The following is a 16,119-nucleotide window of genomic DNA, read 5'->3' as shown; positions in this document are numbered from 1 at the left end:
CAATATAAGGACCTGGAAGAAGTTGCTAGGGAGATTTTTGAATCCCCTAGGAGGATCCTTACTTAGAATGTTGAATGTTGTCAGCTCTGGCCTGTGATTTCCAAGTCTTGCAAGTTAAAAAAAGAACAAAATATCGACTTGGATTTTAAACTTAGATGGAAATCATTTTATTCACTGGAACAGGTTCTCAAACAGTACTGAAAATAAGGAGAAAATTTCCAATCAAAATTTCTGGAGTTAAAATAGGCCCTGTTCACCCTCTCTTTCTCTGTCTCAACATAGCGAAAAATGAATCCTCACAGACTACAGAAGCAAATTCAGGTCTTGTACCAAACCCCACATGACAGCTTTCTCACTGGGACTCCCAACAAACTCCCTGCCCATTACCCTGCCAACCAGGATAGTCCTGCCATAAAACTGAAGCTACACGGATCCTTCCATTTGTTCTATATTCTAATGTTGAATGCTGTCTTGTTTAGTGTCTCATTTAATCTTCTCAACAACCCTACAAAACAGGCATAATTATGCCCATTTCCCAATAAGAAAAGAATTGAGGGGTAACCTATGCAAGGTTACCCACTTCTTAAGTGGCAAAGCCCAGGAAAACCAAGTGTTTTGGATGCTAGTTAAGGGTTATTTGTACTACAGCTCAGCAATTTTGATGCCCTCATCATTTTTTTTTTTTTCAGAGGTGTTCCATCTCCTAACAGTGTGGTTTATTCCTTTGAAATGACCTTGGATATCCACTCTTCTAGGAAATTGCAAGGGAAATACTCAGGCTGGAGCTTTCCAGAAAGTACCCTTGATGTGCACGTTCTGACCTAGTCATTCACTATAAGCATCAGTGGTCTGGCTTTTCCACTCACCAACTGTGTGGCAAGTTATTTAACATATCTCAGTGTCCTCATCTGTATAAATGAATATAATAATGCACCTACCTCAAAAGGCTGTTGTGAGGGAAAATTGAATTCATGTATGCAAGGTCTTTCGAACAATCTTTGCTTGGAATGTAATAAGTGGTGTGCAAATGTTGGTTAATATTACAAATTAGCCATCACCTCCAGACTCCAAGCTTGACTTTCCAGGTGACAGCAGAATAATTAACTAATCTTATAAAGTCATCTATAAACATATCTCTTTTTAAGGCATTGAAAGAATGTAGGGATGGATAAAAAAAATAGTGTCTGCCACCAGGAGACATGTTATTCAGTGGCAGGGATGTGGAGTATAGGTACATTTCTATAGTCCAAGGCACAATAAATAAGGTAAGATCAGAGCACAAAGGAAGGAGATATTCCTAGCAGCTGGGAAGATATGATAAGATTTCTAGGAGTGGTGGGACTTTGAATATCTTGTTTGCCTTACATTTCCACAGGCCCTGGCTTGGTGCCTACTACATAGAAGGTGCTCAGTGGTTAAGTGTGAAGTGACTGAGTATGGCATGTGGGGGTCAAGAGTATGGGAGAGCATCCTGGAGGGCAAACAGTATAAACCACACATGGAGCCATGGAAAGGATCCATTTAGGAAGTTAGTGGCTGGTGAATTCATGAGTTGAGATAAGTGAATAAAGAAATTATAAAGGTAGGTTTAGTCCTAGATATTGGATAGTCTTACATGGCATTCTACAGATTTAAATTTTATTTTGTACCAATGGAGGCAAACAGAACATCAGAGAATTCCAAGAAAGACCTGGCATGATTGGATATGGACTGCAGAACCATGCCGTTTATGGTTCCAAGGAATGTTAGGACTGATGGTCTGGTATCCAAATACTAACAGGAATACAGCTATTCTTCTCATAAGGTTGCCAAGGGAAATATCCATGTGGGGGGGTCAAAGGTAAGAAAAAGCAAAATAATATTTTATTATTAGTTGGACTGTTTGTCCTCAACTCTAGAGAACTCTATCTAGTAAGATGGGCTTAGAAGGTGGTATATAGACTAGAAGCCAGAGGAGCTTCTTTTTTTATCCCTAGGTCTAGACCCTAACCTGGGCACTGTGCTCTTCCTGGCCTTAAGGAAGGACAGACTTTTGAGATTGGTGGACTGAAATGAGTATGAAAGGGAAGTGATGAGCAGGACATTAGGCTGACTCAGTCTCCCCTATGTGGGAGAAGTCCTGTACCATTTTGCCATTCTAGATCCATAAAAGGAGAAAGCAAAAGAAAGAGCCATACCCATGGGTCCGATTATTAATCCACAGTGACCTTGCTCAATAGTAAATGTGGCCTAGGCACATGCCTGGGATCTGACTCATTGAGTGTTCCTCTCCCTCCAGGGAAGAAAAAGAAGGCACAGGGGAAAGTAGCTGTTTGTATTTTCAGAGGCCTCCCTGGAAGGTGATATAAAGAGGAGAACCATTAGAAGCAAAGAGAATCTGAGCTAGGTCAATGTCCATGAGACTAGAAAATGAGTGAGTTCAAAGACATTGAAGATGCTGATGTTTTGGAGAGGAAGTTGCAAGGTTCTTGAAACTGATTCCCAGTTTCCTATCTCCCGCTGACTGGGAGGATGATGGTGCCTCTACCCTTAACTGAGATAAACAATAAAGAGGCCAAGTGGTTTCTGTTCTTTTCTAGTTTTCATGTAGCCTTCAAACAAAACACATCTGCTTCTATCCTGAGGCTAAGCAGAACTATAAGTTAATTAACAAGTAATATTACAGTGTTAGGAAAAAGGGTAGGATCAAAACCACCTTTCTTCTTTTCCTAGAGAATAAAGAATAGATAGGCAGCATTCTTCAGGAGGGAGGTAGACTCAGGATGCTAGAACAAATGGCTGCTTGTTTCACATTTTTTTGCATGTCTCAGAGGATCTCAGAAAACATCTAAGAGGTGCTGAAAGCTTTTAGAAGGATTATGTCAAAAAGAAAAGTTGCGAAAGAAAGCAGTCACAGAAATTACTCTCTGAGCAACATTTTCATAGTTGAGCAGAGAGCTTTTGCTCTGGGAATTGTTTAAGTATATTACAGAGAAGAGATTCCTCTTAAAAGCCAACACTTGTATTTTCAAAAAAAGAAGAGGAGCAACATGATGATTCTAAGCTCAGGAAGAAAAATACATTGTGTATCTTACCATTTGTTCTAGAATCACAGAAGAGGGCTGCTGATGGGTTCAGGATAAACAAATGAGATTAGAAATGCTGAAATGTAGTTGACAGTGTGTGACAGAGAAGGGACACAAACTCAGTGACTGCTAACAAATCATGTAATTTCAGAGAATATTATAGTTAATGAGGGTCAACTCCAGGCATAGATTAGAAAGGCTTATGGGCTGTATACGTAGGCAACCACACAAGCAAGAGTAGACAATGGCCAAGATCCAAGGTGGTAGTTTGAGCCAAGGGGAGTCGGATAGTGGTGGTAAAAGTAGAGCTGCAACTTTGGTCAGTGCCTGGGAAAAATTTTAAGAACCCAGAATAGAAGCAGGAAGAAGGGCCATGGTAAGTGAGAATGTTTTCATTTGGGTTCTTGTTAGGACAAGAGCCAGTTTTCAAAATGGGTTACCTTGGGCCCTTATAAAATAATGAGTGAGCTCTTCATGTATGTATATAGAATGATCTGATATTAAGCAAAAGAAATACAGAGTATTCGGTATGGTATGCTAGCAGTAGTGCAAAATCAAAAGTGTGTGGCTTAGAACTTCAGAAAGAATTTACAGGAATCTCTAATAGTGGTTGCTTGGTTAGTGGGTGTGGTTGTGATGAGAAAAAAAAAGAGTGGTAGAAGGAAGACTTTAACTTATACCTACAAATTGTTATATGACCTATGAAAAAAATTAAGGATACACATTTTAAGAGTATGTTGCTTGGGATTTTCATGTGAGAGTCAATGGGATTGTATGTTTTGGAAAAGGTAGAGAATGAGGTGAGCAGTCATCTCACATCATGGAAGGAAATATTTTATCTTAACAAGTTGTTTCAAATATGCATCATCCATAATTTGTACTTAATGTGTAACCTTAAGCCTTGAACATAAAATCAAAAGTATGATGTGCAGCTAGATTAGAGACCCATTTCTTTGGAGAACATAAATCAGTCAAATCCTCTTGTTTTTGGGACTGTATGAATTTCTGATTCTTTTTTACTGTCTTTAGAGATGTGGTTAAAATTCAGGAGCAAACCTAGAGGATGAACAAACTTCTAGTATGAGAGACTCTGGAGTGAATTCCACGTGGCAATAGCTTTGTGATCAAGCTCATCTGAAATGCAGGTGTTTCTGTTTTGTTTTGTTTTCTAGTTGGTGTTAGCATTGTTTTGATTTAAAAACATCAACAAATCAACCTAACCCAACAAAACAAAACAAACCCAACAAAATAATCCAGAAAAGAGAAACAGAATTGATGGTGATGATAAGAAACACTACACTTTTACAGTTCTGCTCAGGACTAGTTTTGCTCAAAACATTTTTCCCTAAAGTTACAGCTGCTTACAATACCAATTTATGTTTCATTCAAAGCCTTTCTCCTGCTGATAGCTCTCAATTGTGGCGTGGGGAACAAGAATGGAAAGTGATTTTAGATTGAAGGTGCTTGGGTTCTTCCTATCAATGAAGTCCCATCCAGAGTAATTGAGGGATTGATTGGGTAAATTATGGAGGCTGCATTAATTGTAAATAGGTGTTGGGGTCCACTTTGGGAGAACTGGGAATTCTATTGGTGTTGGGCTCCACTTTGGGAGAACTGGGAATTCTAGATTTATATTTGGGCATTACGATCTCAAGACAATGCTAAAAATTATGGTCGATAAAAATGTTTTAACAGTGTAAAAATAAATACTTAGATAATTACAAAAAATATTAAAAATACGCATTTTTGGATTTAGCCTTGATTCTGGCACTTTTTCCTTTATATTCATCCTCTGCAATCTCAATGCCTTTATTCTCATCATCTCCAAAATGAGGAGATCGATGCTGCTTCATGACGCTACTAAAAGAAACAACTTAAGAAATGTTATATTGGGGCACCTGGGTGGTACGATTGGTTGAGTGTCTGACTCTTGCTTTTGGCTCAGGTCATGGTCTCAGGGTCTTGAGATCGAGCTGTACTTTGGGCTGCACACTCAGTGGGGAGTCTGCTTCAAGATTCTCTTTCTCCTCCTCTGCCTCCCTCTCCCCCTGCTCATGCTCTTTCTCTCTCTCTTTCAATAAATAAATAAAATATTAAAAAAAGAAATGTTATTGAGTCATTCTGCATGGATGAAATGTTACAAGAGTAAAACATTATTTATATTTATGCAAAATGATCATTGACTGGATTTATTGGTAAAACTCACATTCTTACCTGCTCTTTTGGATTACACTCCCTAAACACATCAATTGTTTACTTAACTGCCCTTTGTTTTTTTTGTTTGTTTGTTTTTGTTTTTTGTTTTGTTTTGTTTTTTTGCTTTGTTTTAAGATTTATTTTTTTAGTTGAGATGGAGAGCAAGCATGGAGTGGGGTCTGAGGAGGAAGGAGAGAAAGAATCCTTAAGCAGACTCCTTGCTGAGTGTGGAGCCCAACACAGGGCTTGATCTCAAGACCATGAGATCATGACCTGAGCCCAAATTGAGAGTCAGATGCTTAACTGACTGAGCCACCCAGGTGCCCTGACTTAGCTGCTTTTTTGGAGACATTCTGATTGACACTGAAACAACAGTGTTCCTTTCCTTGTTTATCTAAGTTCTTCTTTCCATTTTTAAACATCTCTGCTTTGATCTAAAGTGATCTTAGAGCCTTTTTCCTCTTCTCAACTGTAACATAGATTCATGAAAAATAATTCTTTTCCAGCGCTCCAGTCTTGTTTATAATAGTAAGTTCTTTAGAAATTTCCTAGCTCATGTTTCCAAGGGGCTCATGATTAAATATTAATGTATTGGGGCTGAACTACCAAAGAACACTTTCTGAAGGAGAGTATCAAATGGTCAACAAACCAACAGATAGGGAGAGCTATTAAATACTTTGAAATTCCAACTATTTATCATTGGTGTTTTGGTAATTGTGATTTATTGAGGAGAGTTTCAATGCTCTGAGTTCATCAGGCTCCACTTCTGTACTTTGGGCCAGGCTCACTGCTTTTGTTTGTAATATAAATCATGTCTGGATACCAAAGACTCCAGATCTGCTAAGCTTTAAGCTTTTTGTTTTGTTTTGTTTTGTTTGTATTCTTTGTGTTTCCTTATTAGGGAATTTCGATGCTATGCTTGAATGCATACTATTTCCCTTAAAAGAAATATTTGATATAAAAGTTATTAGAAGGCAGATGAGCTTCAATTTCATGGCACTTATTCCCCTTCCCTGTTTTTAAACTTGTGTTGGTGTCATTTTGTCTGAACCAGAATCACCTAATTCAAAGGCTATTGTTTTTTTGAAATCTTGACAATAAGTAGTTCATTCTTATGCATGAGTACATAATCAAAAAATTGGCATACTAAATATTGCTTTGTGAAGTCTCAGGTTCTTCTCTCTTTCTCTTTAAAAAAAAAATGGGGGGGATGCCTGGGTGGTTCAGTGGTTCAGCGTCTGCCTTTGGTTCAGGTCATGATCCTAGGATCCTGGGATTGAGTCTCACATCAAGCTCCCTAGAGGGAGCCTGCTTTTCCCTCTGCCTATGTCTCCGCCTCTCTCTCTCTCCCTGTATCTCTCATGAATAAATATATAAGTAAATAAAATCTTTAAATATATATATTTTTTTAGAAAGAGAGAGAGCTCGAGCAAGGGCTCATTTCCTATTTTTTGATCAAACTATGTTTTTATGTGCATGTTCTTATGATAAAAATTATTTTAGTAGCTCTATTTTAATTATTTTATCATTTTTAAAGGATTTATTTATTTGAGAGAGAAAGGGAGAGAGTGCACTCTCGGGCAGTGGGAAAGGGCAGAGGGAGAGGGAGAGATAGCATCTCAAGCAGATTCCCTGCTGAGGGCAGAGCCCCAAGTGTGGCTCCATCCTACCACTCAGATCCTGACCTGAGCCATAATCAAGAGTCCACCACTTAACTGACTGAGCCACCCAGGCGCCCCTTTAATAACTCTATCTAAAATAAGATAAGGAGGGATATCTGGGTGGCTCAGTGGTTAAGCGTCTGCCTTCGGCTTAGGGAGTCCAGGTCTGGGGATCGAGTCCCACATCAGGCTCCCTGTGAGGAGCCTGCTTCTCCCTCTGCCTATGTCTCTGCCTCTCTCTCTGTGTCTCTCATGAATAAATAAATAAAATCTTAAAAAAAATAAAATAAAAAATAAGATAGGATAAGGAATCAGGCCCTTTCAATTCCCTTCTCCTGTTAGTTTTCTCCTTGGTACTTAACAGTTTATCACCATTTAACATTACACACACACACACACACACACACACACACACACTATTAATTTATTTATCTTCATGTTCTGTTTCTCTTCAATGGTTTGTAAGTTACACATCAAAGATTTTTTCCTTTTTGTCTGTTTTGCTCTTGGGTCTACTGTGTCTGTCACTTATAAAAACATAACAAATATTTGTTGAATGAACAAGTATTTCCATACATAATTTCTACATAATATTTTTTCATTTAGCCTATTGCCAGAAAAGCAGCACCAATGCTTGCTTCTGACTTCACATTGTCTATACTATGAAACTGGAAATCTGTGGGCAGAATCACAATTCGGCAAAAATAAATCCTTAAAAAATAGTAATTATGTAAGGACTTAATTTTGTCGTTGTTTAGTGTACACTAGACATGTTAAACCCTTATAAGTTTCTCTTTAGAAGGGGAATGAAGAAAAAACCCATAAGCAGACATTCAAATTAGCTAGAATACAAAAAATCAACCTTACTTTTCTGGTGAATAGGAAAGGAAGCATTTTTAAAAAAAAATGTGATTCCATGGGTATACAGTTTAATAATCTCACAAAACAATTCTTCCTATTTTTTTCAGTTTTCATTAAAGAAGAGGAAGGAAATTTTCTGTTTTTTGACAACCATACTTCTTTATATCTTGCCTATGAAGTATGAGGAAAAAGTTTGTTTTTTACATGAGTTGAAATTTCCATAAATTTTACATTTTTTCAGGATCATTTGAGCTTTTTGAGTGCCAAGCACCCTTTCCCTTTCTCCTGTTAAATTAGAACGAACTCAGGAAGAAGAACATGTTGAGCAGCATTTTTTTTTTCTTTCCAGCACATAAAAGTAAAAGTTGTTCAATGTTTCAAGCAGGATGGGGTTACTCTGTGAGGCATTTTCTTTCACAGAAAAACATGGCATCCCCTGTTCACAAGACTGGCGAGCAGAACAACAAAGAGAGCTAAAAAGGAAATTGTTAGGACTTAATAAAAATCTGAATGACCTTTCCTTCTTAGAGGAAAGGGTTACTGATCCAAAGCATACTATTGACAAGAACAAGAAAGAAAAATGAATACATGGGGTTAGAAAAGTAAATTTTGAGTCAGTTAAATGGAAGCCACCTGTTGTCCCCAATTTATAGTTTATAAAATAAATTCAAAGTGCTAGAAATCCCAGATTATAGAAAGCTATTTTTCTTGGCATTAAATGAACAGAAAGCAATAATTTCCCTTTCTGAAACACATGTCCCTCCATTCATTTTCTCATTCATTTCTTTATTCCAAGATCTCATCGTCTACTAGACAGATCAACCTGGAAATAATTACAGTGGTATGACAAATGTCCTTATAAAAGTGTGAGCAATGCACAGAGAAGGATTTGGTTAGCTCTGCCTGAGAATTTCGACTAGGCTTTTGTCAGAGAGTGACATTTGAACCATGTTTTAAAGAATAAGGGGGATTTTTCTAGCAGGACAACGTGGAAGGAACATATTGAACAAAAGGAAATGGCATTTTCAAAGCAATCAAGATGGAAAAGAGGAAATCAAAAACATGTAAGTCCTTGCCTTGTTCATAAAGAGACTTGCTAGGCCACTTTCCTGAATGCTAATATCAAATGTTCTTCTAACAATTATATACCTGCTTTTCATATCCAGCCCAGCAGACTTCCCAATAAGCCAGATTTAGATGACTGACTCCAGAGTGTCAGGGAGACATATTTTCAATGGAAATCATTCACTTGAATCACTATGGTGAAGAAATGTGCTCACAGACTGGCCAGTTACATAGTCTTCACGTTCTACGAGCATTTCCAGGATACCTATTCATAATGATCAGTCCTCTTGTGGGTGAAATGCTGTTGTTTTCCCATTACTGGTGATGGAATGTCTTGATTAATATCTCTCACTTTTCTTCGTTCTACCTCCTGGGTGTTTTGGCCATGACTTCATGGGAATTCAATGGTTGCTTGGTAGAAATATTTGTGCAGTTAGGACAGCTCATATATTCTTTTGAAACAGATATTTGTTTGCTCCCTTCACTCCTTCTGGCTTCTGGCCTCCTTTCTTAACAGGCTTCACCTTCTTCCCATTCTCCCAAAAAGGAGTTAGGACTCATTCATGCCATGATCTTGGTATTCGTTTTTCTTAATCCTTATCATTTATTTACTCGCTATGGTGGATATTATAAACTTAAATAAATATTCCAAATCTAGTTGCTCTTGCTTAATACTTTAAGTAAATGTATAATCATTTGAGTCTTAAGGTTATAATAGAAGTATTTTATTGTGGGGAAATAATAATAATGCTTCCTATTTTTATGATAAAATGTTTTCTATTTTATGATAATATTATATTTGACTTAATCCATCTTTATGAATTAGTGTAACACTGTGAAAAATTATAATATTTAATGAAATAGAATTTTAACCTTTACATGTAGCTTTTAGGTATATTGTTATATGTACGCAATAAAAAGGAAAAAAAACGCACTATTATACAGAACCTTCTATTTTTGTTTATATTTATCACATCTACCCATAAATCATGTTAAGTGTTACTTATTCCCATAAACATTCATTTCTGTAAGTAAATCATTTGTATTTTCACTTTTCTTACACATGCCTAAAATATTTGAAACAGAGTACAGCCACCATATTAGTTACCAACTTAGCACCCCCCCAAAAAAAAGAAAGAAATTTTCTCAAAATACAAACATAAAGACTCTTAAAGTCTTTATATTTTTAAAACTACAGTTGACTCTTGAACAACATGGGGGTTAGGGGCACCAACCTGCCCACCTTCCACCAATGCAGTAAAAAATCTGCATATTGCTTTTGACTCCCCCAAAACTTAACTATGAATAGCTTCCTGTTGCCCAGAAACCTTACTGATAACATAAACAGTTAACACCTATTTTCTATGTTACAAGTATTGTAACTGTGTTCTTATGATACAGTAAGCTAGAGAAAAGAAAATGTTATTAGGAAAATCATAAAGAAGAGAAAATACATTTATGGTTCTGTATTGTATTTATTGAAAAAAATTTGTATGTAAGTGGATCCATGTAGTTCAAACTTGTGTGTTCAATGGTCAACTAAAGTATGTGTCAATAACGTTTAGGATGAGGTGCTTAAGTGATCCTGTTTTGTATATATATTTGTATATATATTTAAACATAAATAAATATGATTGAGAGTCTGATTAGTTTTTAAATTAAGTGGCATTATTTAGGTGGAAAAATTGAACTACCCTGTAAGCACAACTTTTTGTCGACTTAATCTCATAGGTCATCATTTCCATGAAATCATTAATTTTTTTAAAAGATTTTATTTATTTATTCATGAGAGACACAGAGAGAGACAGAGACAGAGACAGAGACAGAGACACAGGCAGAGGGAGAAGCAGGCTCCATGCAGGGAGCCCGACGTGGGACTCGATCCCAGGTCTCCAGGATCATGCCCTGGGCTGAAGACAATGCTAAACCACTGAGCCACCTAGGCTGCCCCTCATTAGTTTTTAATATTACATAATAACACTTTGTACAGGCATCTTTTTAAGTGTTTTACATTTATTATCTTATCCAGTAATCAGAATGGCCCTATGAGGAACGCACTATGGACCATCCCTGTTTGTTGATATGGAAATAGAATCAGAGTGGTGAAGGTGAGGTGGGATAGCCAGGACAGCAATGACAGCCTCAGTTCTCTGCAGAATCTGTATTATTAAACACTGAACTTTATTGTTTTAAATAATTTGGAGTGTAGTTGGACTACTCCTTCTACTCAATTAGCTGTGTATTGGAGGAAAATTTAATGAGTAACAGAAAATTTTATATAGAATCATGACAGAAAACCGACAGTAATATTGTGTAGTAATACTTTACACTTATTAGTTATGTCCTTTTGTGCAAATCTAATTTCTCTGGTCATGGTTTCTTGATTTATAAAATAAGAATTATGAAATATCTTTCACCAGGTGATTTTAAAGCTTCAATAAGATAATTTAAGATAAGTATTTATAATCTGCAAAGAAACTTCCATGAAACAAAAGTTATTACAAAACACAAGATATTTGCAACCTGTTTCTCCTGCACTTAAAATGTACATGTTTTTCTTGTTTCTTTTGATGTTGGTAGAAGTCAGTGAAAACCCTATAGCCATGTTAAGATGAAATGACTTTAAAAGCTTGTAGATCCTTAAGAGTTGCTAGGTCATTATTGAATTTGTATTTTGTAAAAGCAACTAGACTATAATAAATATTTTGACTTTGCCTTGGCTCAAATAATTGATTTGGTCCATTTCTCTTTATAAAACATCTTATTGTTATATACTTGATAGCTATAGAAATTTCGGAAGGTCTACCACCGGCAATTTCACCAGAAGGTGTTGTGGGGGTGTTGTGGGTGCAGTTCAAACAAAAATCTCATTCAAGCATTTATTTAGTGTCCAATATGTACCTGACCATTTTTTATAAGTATTGTGACATAAACATGAATAAAGGAAGTGAATTCCCTCAGGCATTAATCATGCTTGCAGACAGACATTTAAACTTTTTATAACACACAATGAGTGAAGTGTGATGATTGCTGGGTGTCTTCAGAGGAAAGAGGAGAATCTTTAAACCAGGCTTCTCAGAGGAGATGATACTTGATCTGAGATCGAGAGAAGAGTAAGACTTAGCTTGGTAGTGGTGGTATGGAAAAGATGTCTGTTGAAGGACTTAGCATACACAATAAAATGAAGATAAGAACTATCATGTTTATTTAAGGGACTGGAGTATTTAGTATGCCTGGAATTAGGGATTCAAAATAGGGAACAGGAAGAGACAAGGCAGATCTAGATCATCTGGAGCCCTGAACACTTACCTGGACTATTAAAACTTGATCATAATACCTCTGGGGACCATTGAAAAATGTATAACTGTTGCATTACCAGATTAAGATTTTGGAAATATCACTCTGATAGTACAGCAAAGGAAAGCCCCCGTCTAGGATTTGGGAGTGGAGAGAAGCCTTATTTGCCTATCTACATAGGCTATGATGAAAGCTTGGGAAGAGGAAGATGAAAAGGGACGTGAAAGATGGAATCTTTTTGATTTTTGTGACTGCTTGACTCAAGGTTCCTTCATTTCTAGTCTGGGTAATTGGGAATGGGTGGGATCATTAGCTAAGATAGGGAACACAAGAGGAGGGAAGTGGGCATGCTCAGGAAAATTTGTGTCTAGAACTTAAGGTAGCAGTTTGGGGTTTGGGATTTAGATATAGGTTTCAGTATTTTCTGGCATGTGAGACTGACCTGTATCTGGATAAGGAGAAGTGGTCTCCTCAAACATTAGATGCTCCTTACTTGGCCTTCTTTATCCTCAAGTGGACATTCCCCTTGAGTCACATCTCTGATCTCTCTAGAGAATTCACTATCAGTCATATTCTCTCTTGAAGATAGAATCAAGGCCATTGCTAAACAAGGCAACTCTTCTCTAATTCTAAAAGACTGATCTGGTCCTTGTGAAGTTGGCCAACCATGGACAGGGTCCTAGGTAAGAGGACTTTGGTCACTGATCTTAGCTGATACCATAACAGATTGAGGAACAGTTTAGATGTTACATAATTAATGTGAGGTAGGCATAAGGCAGAAGCAGAGTGCTGTGTTGACTCTAATTATAAACAGAGGAAATGCTATAATTTAGAAAGACGCATGTGGTGGCTTATGGAGTCACACGTCTGATGTGTTGATATACATAACACACTCAGAAAAGTGCCTGACATATCACAAAGACAATGCAAATGTTTGCTTGTATATCAAATTGCTTCTTTGTAAAAAGTAAGTGAGAAATCCCCTATGGAGATGGAGAGCTGAGGTTTTAATTTTCCTTCAGAGAGGGAACGAAGTGAGGAATAAGGTTTCTAATCAATAGGAATTTTTCTGTTTGGTTTGATAGTTCCCTCATTCTCAGAAAGGACTTAAAGGTCTCTGCCTCAACAGATCTTAATCTTTCTTGATTAGCTGTGTCCAAAGCTTCCATGAGTGAGCAAGCAGGTAATGGGTTAGAAGTTTTGAGGGAAGAAGCAAAATTTAGAACACCTGCTAAAGAGCATGTAAAAGAGGAGTTTGGGTAGCTAGAGGGGCTCCTGGGGTTATTAATATATGAGCTAGGAAATTATTAATACTGGTTCTCATCAAGATCACTGGGTAGAATGCGTTAGCAGTGTTCAGCAGTCTGAAAGACAGAAAAAACAAGTTAGACAATTAAATTTACCCAGGTCTAAACTATTCCAGGACAGGTGAGGCAGAAAAAAACAAGAAAGCAAGAAAACAAGCGTTTAGGGAAAGAACAAGGAGGTGTTTATGTGAGAATCCTAAACAAATCAGCTGGAAATGAAAAGAAGTAAGTCTGGAAAATGCAGGTAATTAGGAAGCATTGATGGGTGTCACAGCCAGACCATCTGTATGAGGGCAAGAAATAGAAAGAGTTGGAATGATGAGTTTGTGGTGGGAGAGCGGCATATTAGAATTTAACTAACACTACGTGGGATTTCACAAAAATATAACCAAGATTTGTAGAAACTGATTGTGTGAAGATAGGAATCACTGAAATGGAGGAGGCCAAGAAGCACTTTGCCTAAGATAGTAGGATTGTCAGAATGGACATGGACGTCATCTAAGATGTTGGCAAGACTATGGGTCTACGCCCATCAAAGACCATAAATCTACTGCTAAATATCATTAGTGAATGTGGAGAAGGAAGTAAAATATAAGTAGATGACAGGGATGAGGAGTCCCAGAGAGATATAATTACTCTAGGGGATCAGATTCGTAAAGCTGTACAAGTAGCAATGGGCAACAAGAAATTATTGAATAATTTCCACATGCTTCCTGATCTTCACGTCTGCTCTCTATTTTTAACCTTGTGGGAACATGGAGTTGGAGAATGTGTAGGCTCTACCTGAGTGGACCAAAAGCAAATGGGAAAAGTCTTAAGGAGAAAAAAAATTTATCTTAAGGAAAAATAGAGGGAAACGTGATCTTAGGGATGGTTTTAGGTAAAGGGAACCTTTTGTGAGCAAATTGAAGGTGATGATAGATAGAGAGTTTATACTTAAACATGCATTCCAGAGAGTGTCCTTAAAAATATTGGCAAGGAGAGACTCAAAGCGATGACGAGTAGAACGAAATGGGGTTTGCATGAGAGTTTGGCAGGGAATGGAGTACAAAAAGACTTGAATTTTGGGTAGAAGCCAACAATGCCAGGGATGTGAGAGATGATGGCATTCAATGGTCTAAAGATTTAGAATGGAACTCTGATATATAATTGTTTTTGTGCCAATGGAACACTGGGCCCAAGGAAAGATCTTATTCTGTACGTGGTCTGATCAGCGATTTGCAGCCTTTGCTTATTATTACAAATCGAGCCTTGATAAAATGATCTTTTCTGACTTGGCAAAGCTCAAAATTGTGTATAAAGTGCAATGTACTTAGAACCCAATCAGGATGTTGTCACCAATCTCTTAAGACCCATTGGATCTAATGGGTTCAATATTTGGCAAATAGTTGGTAGTGCTCATCCATATTCATTTTCTCTTCTTCTGGCCACACATCCAGACTAAATTATCTAGACTTCCTATGGTTAGATCCACACCTAGCTCCTATGATTGAATTCTACCCAATAGGATTGGTGGGAATGATGTATATCACTTATGAACCTGCCCCACAAAACCCTCCCCAAGCCCCTTTTCCATAATACCTGTCTGAATCCAGAGATCTCTGAGGACCTGTGGGAATCACAAGATGGGAAGATCTTAGAGCAGAGGATATTTCCCTCACTGCCTCCAATGACCTATAATATAATGGGACAAAAAAAAAATATGTGTAGTGTTAAACTAGTAAGAATTAGAGATAATTTGTCATAGCAGTGGCTTTACCTATCTGATAGAGTATCTATGGAAGACATCACTGTGGTATGAGCTGATGGCAAACTCCATAGAGCTTGGAGCAAAGGGATATTTTTGCAGCAGGTGATTTTTTATTTGGGAGAGGAGACCCTAACTTGTTATTGTGACCTCATAGAGACTAAACATAGAGTTACTGTGCTATCTAAGCACAGTATCTCCAGCATCAATTCAGCCTCATCTGATTGGATGAGCCATGAAGTCAAATGTTTCCTTGGGAACTCTTTTATCAAATGGAAATTGAATTTACAGGTCAGGATCCAAGCATGTCCTGATGGCACAAAGTGGCTGATATACCCTCAATGCCTGTTTCAAACATACTGCTGCTTCTCTCTCAAAATACTATCATGGCCCTAAGAGCAGTTTCCTATGAACAAATGATGTGGAGAGAAAAAGAGCCTTGTTTAAGATGACTATGCTTCATGTGCTAGCACCAGCATTACAACCTGCAGCATGACTGGCCTTGAGGGACAATAGGGGAAGAGAAATCCTCTCAGTGGGTGGAATTTTGCATAATACTTATCATATTTAAAGTTTACAAGTAAATCAGCTCTTTGCAAAATATATCCTCTAAAGATGTGAATAGTCTTTAAATATTAATCAGATGATATTACTTGCTTGCTCAAAGTCCTTCTGTTGCTTACTATTTTACTTTGTATTATTTTATACCTTGGTCTACTAGGCCCTAAGTGCTATGTTCCCACCTTTACACTAGAACTTCAATGTGGACTGCCCTTTATTTTGCTTCTCTAGCTAGTGACCTTATTTTAATTCCCAAGCATCAAACTCTTGGCCTTGCATGGACCTTCACCTCTGCTAACTGACAACTTGGCTGGCTTTCTCATCTTTCAGATTTTAACTTAAGTTTGGTCTCTTCAGAT

The 16,119-nt window shown here is 37.4% G+C and overlaps 1 long non-coding RNA gene across 4 annotated transcripts in view; it reads right to left on the bottom strand.

The window, feature by feature from the left end:
* Positions 1-15,343, bottom strand: part of LOC112669816 (uncharacterized) — a 58,837-nt gene extending 43,494 nt beyond the window's left edge. For all 4 annotated transcript variants that reach the window (XR_003142575.3, XR_003142579.3, XR_004818949.2 and 1 more), the window contains exons 1-2: positions 15,212-15,343; positions 15,034-15,126 (exon numbers count right to left, since the gene is read on the bottom strand). This is a non-coding gene — a long non-coding RNA (uncharacterized LOC112669816). The remainder of the gene's footprint in view (positions 1-15,033; positions 15,127-15,211) is intronic.
* Between the last annotated feature and the right edge of the window lie 776 nt (positions 15,344-16,119).

The sequence above is a fragment of the Canis lupus genome, chromosome 25, assembly GCF_003254725.2.
Source record: "Canis lupus dingo isolate Sandy chromosome 25, ASM325472v2, whole genome shotgun sequence".
NCBI lineage: Eukaryota > Metazoa > Chordata > Mammalia > Carnivora > Canidae > Canis > Canis lupus.
Note: the sequence above shows the minus strand (reverse complement) of the source record. Positions and strands in the feature narration are given on the sequence as shown.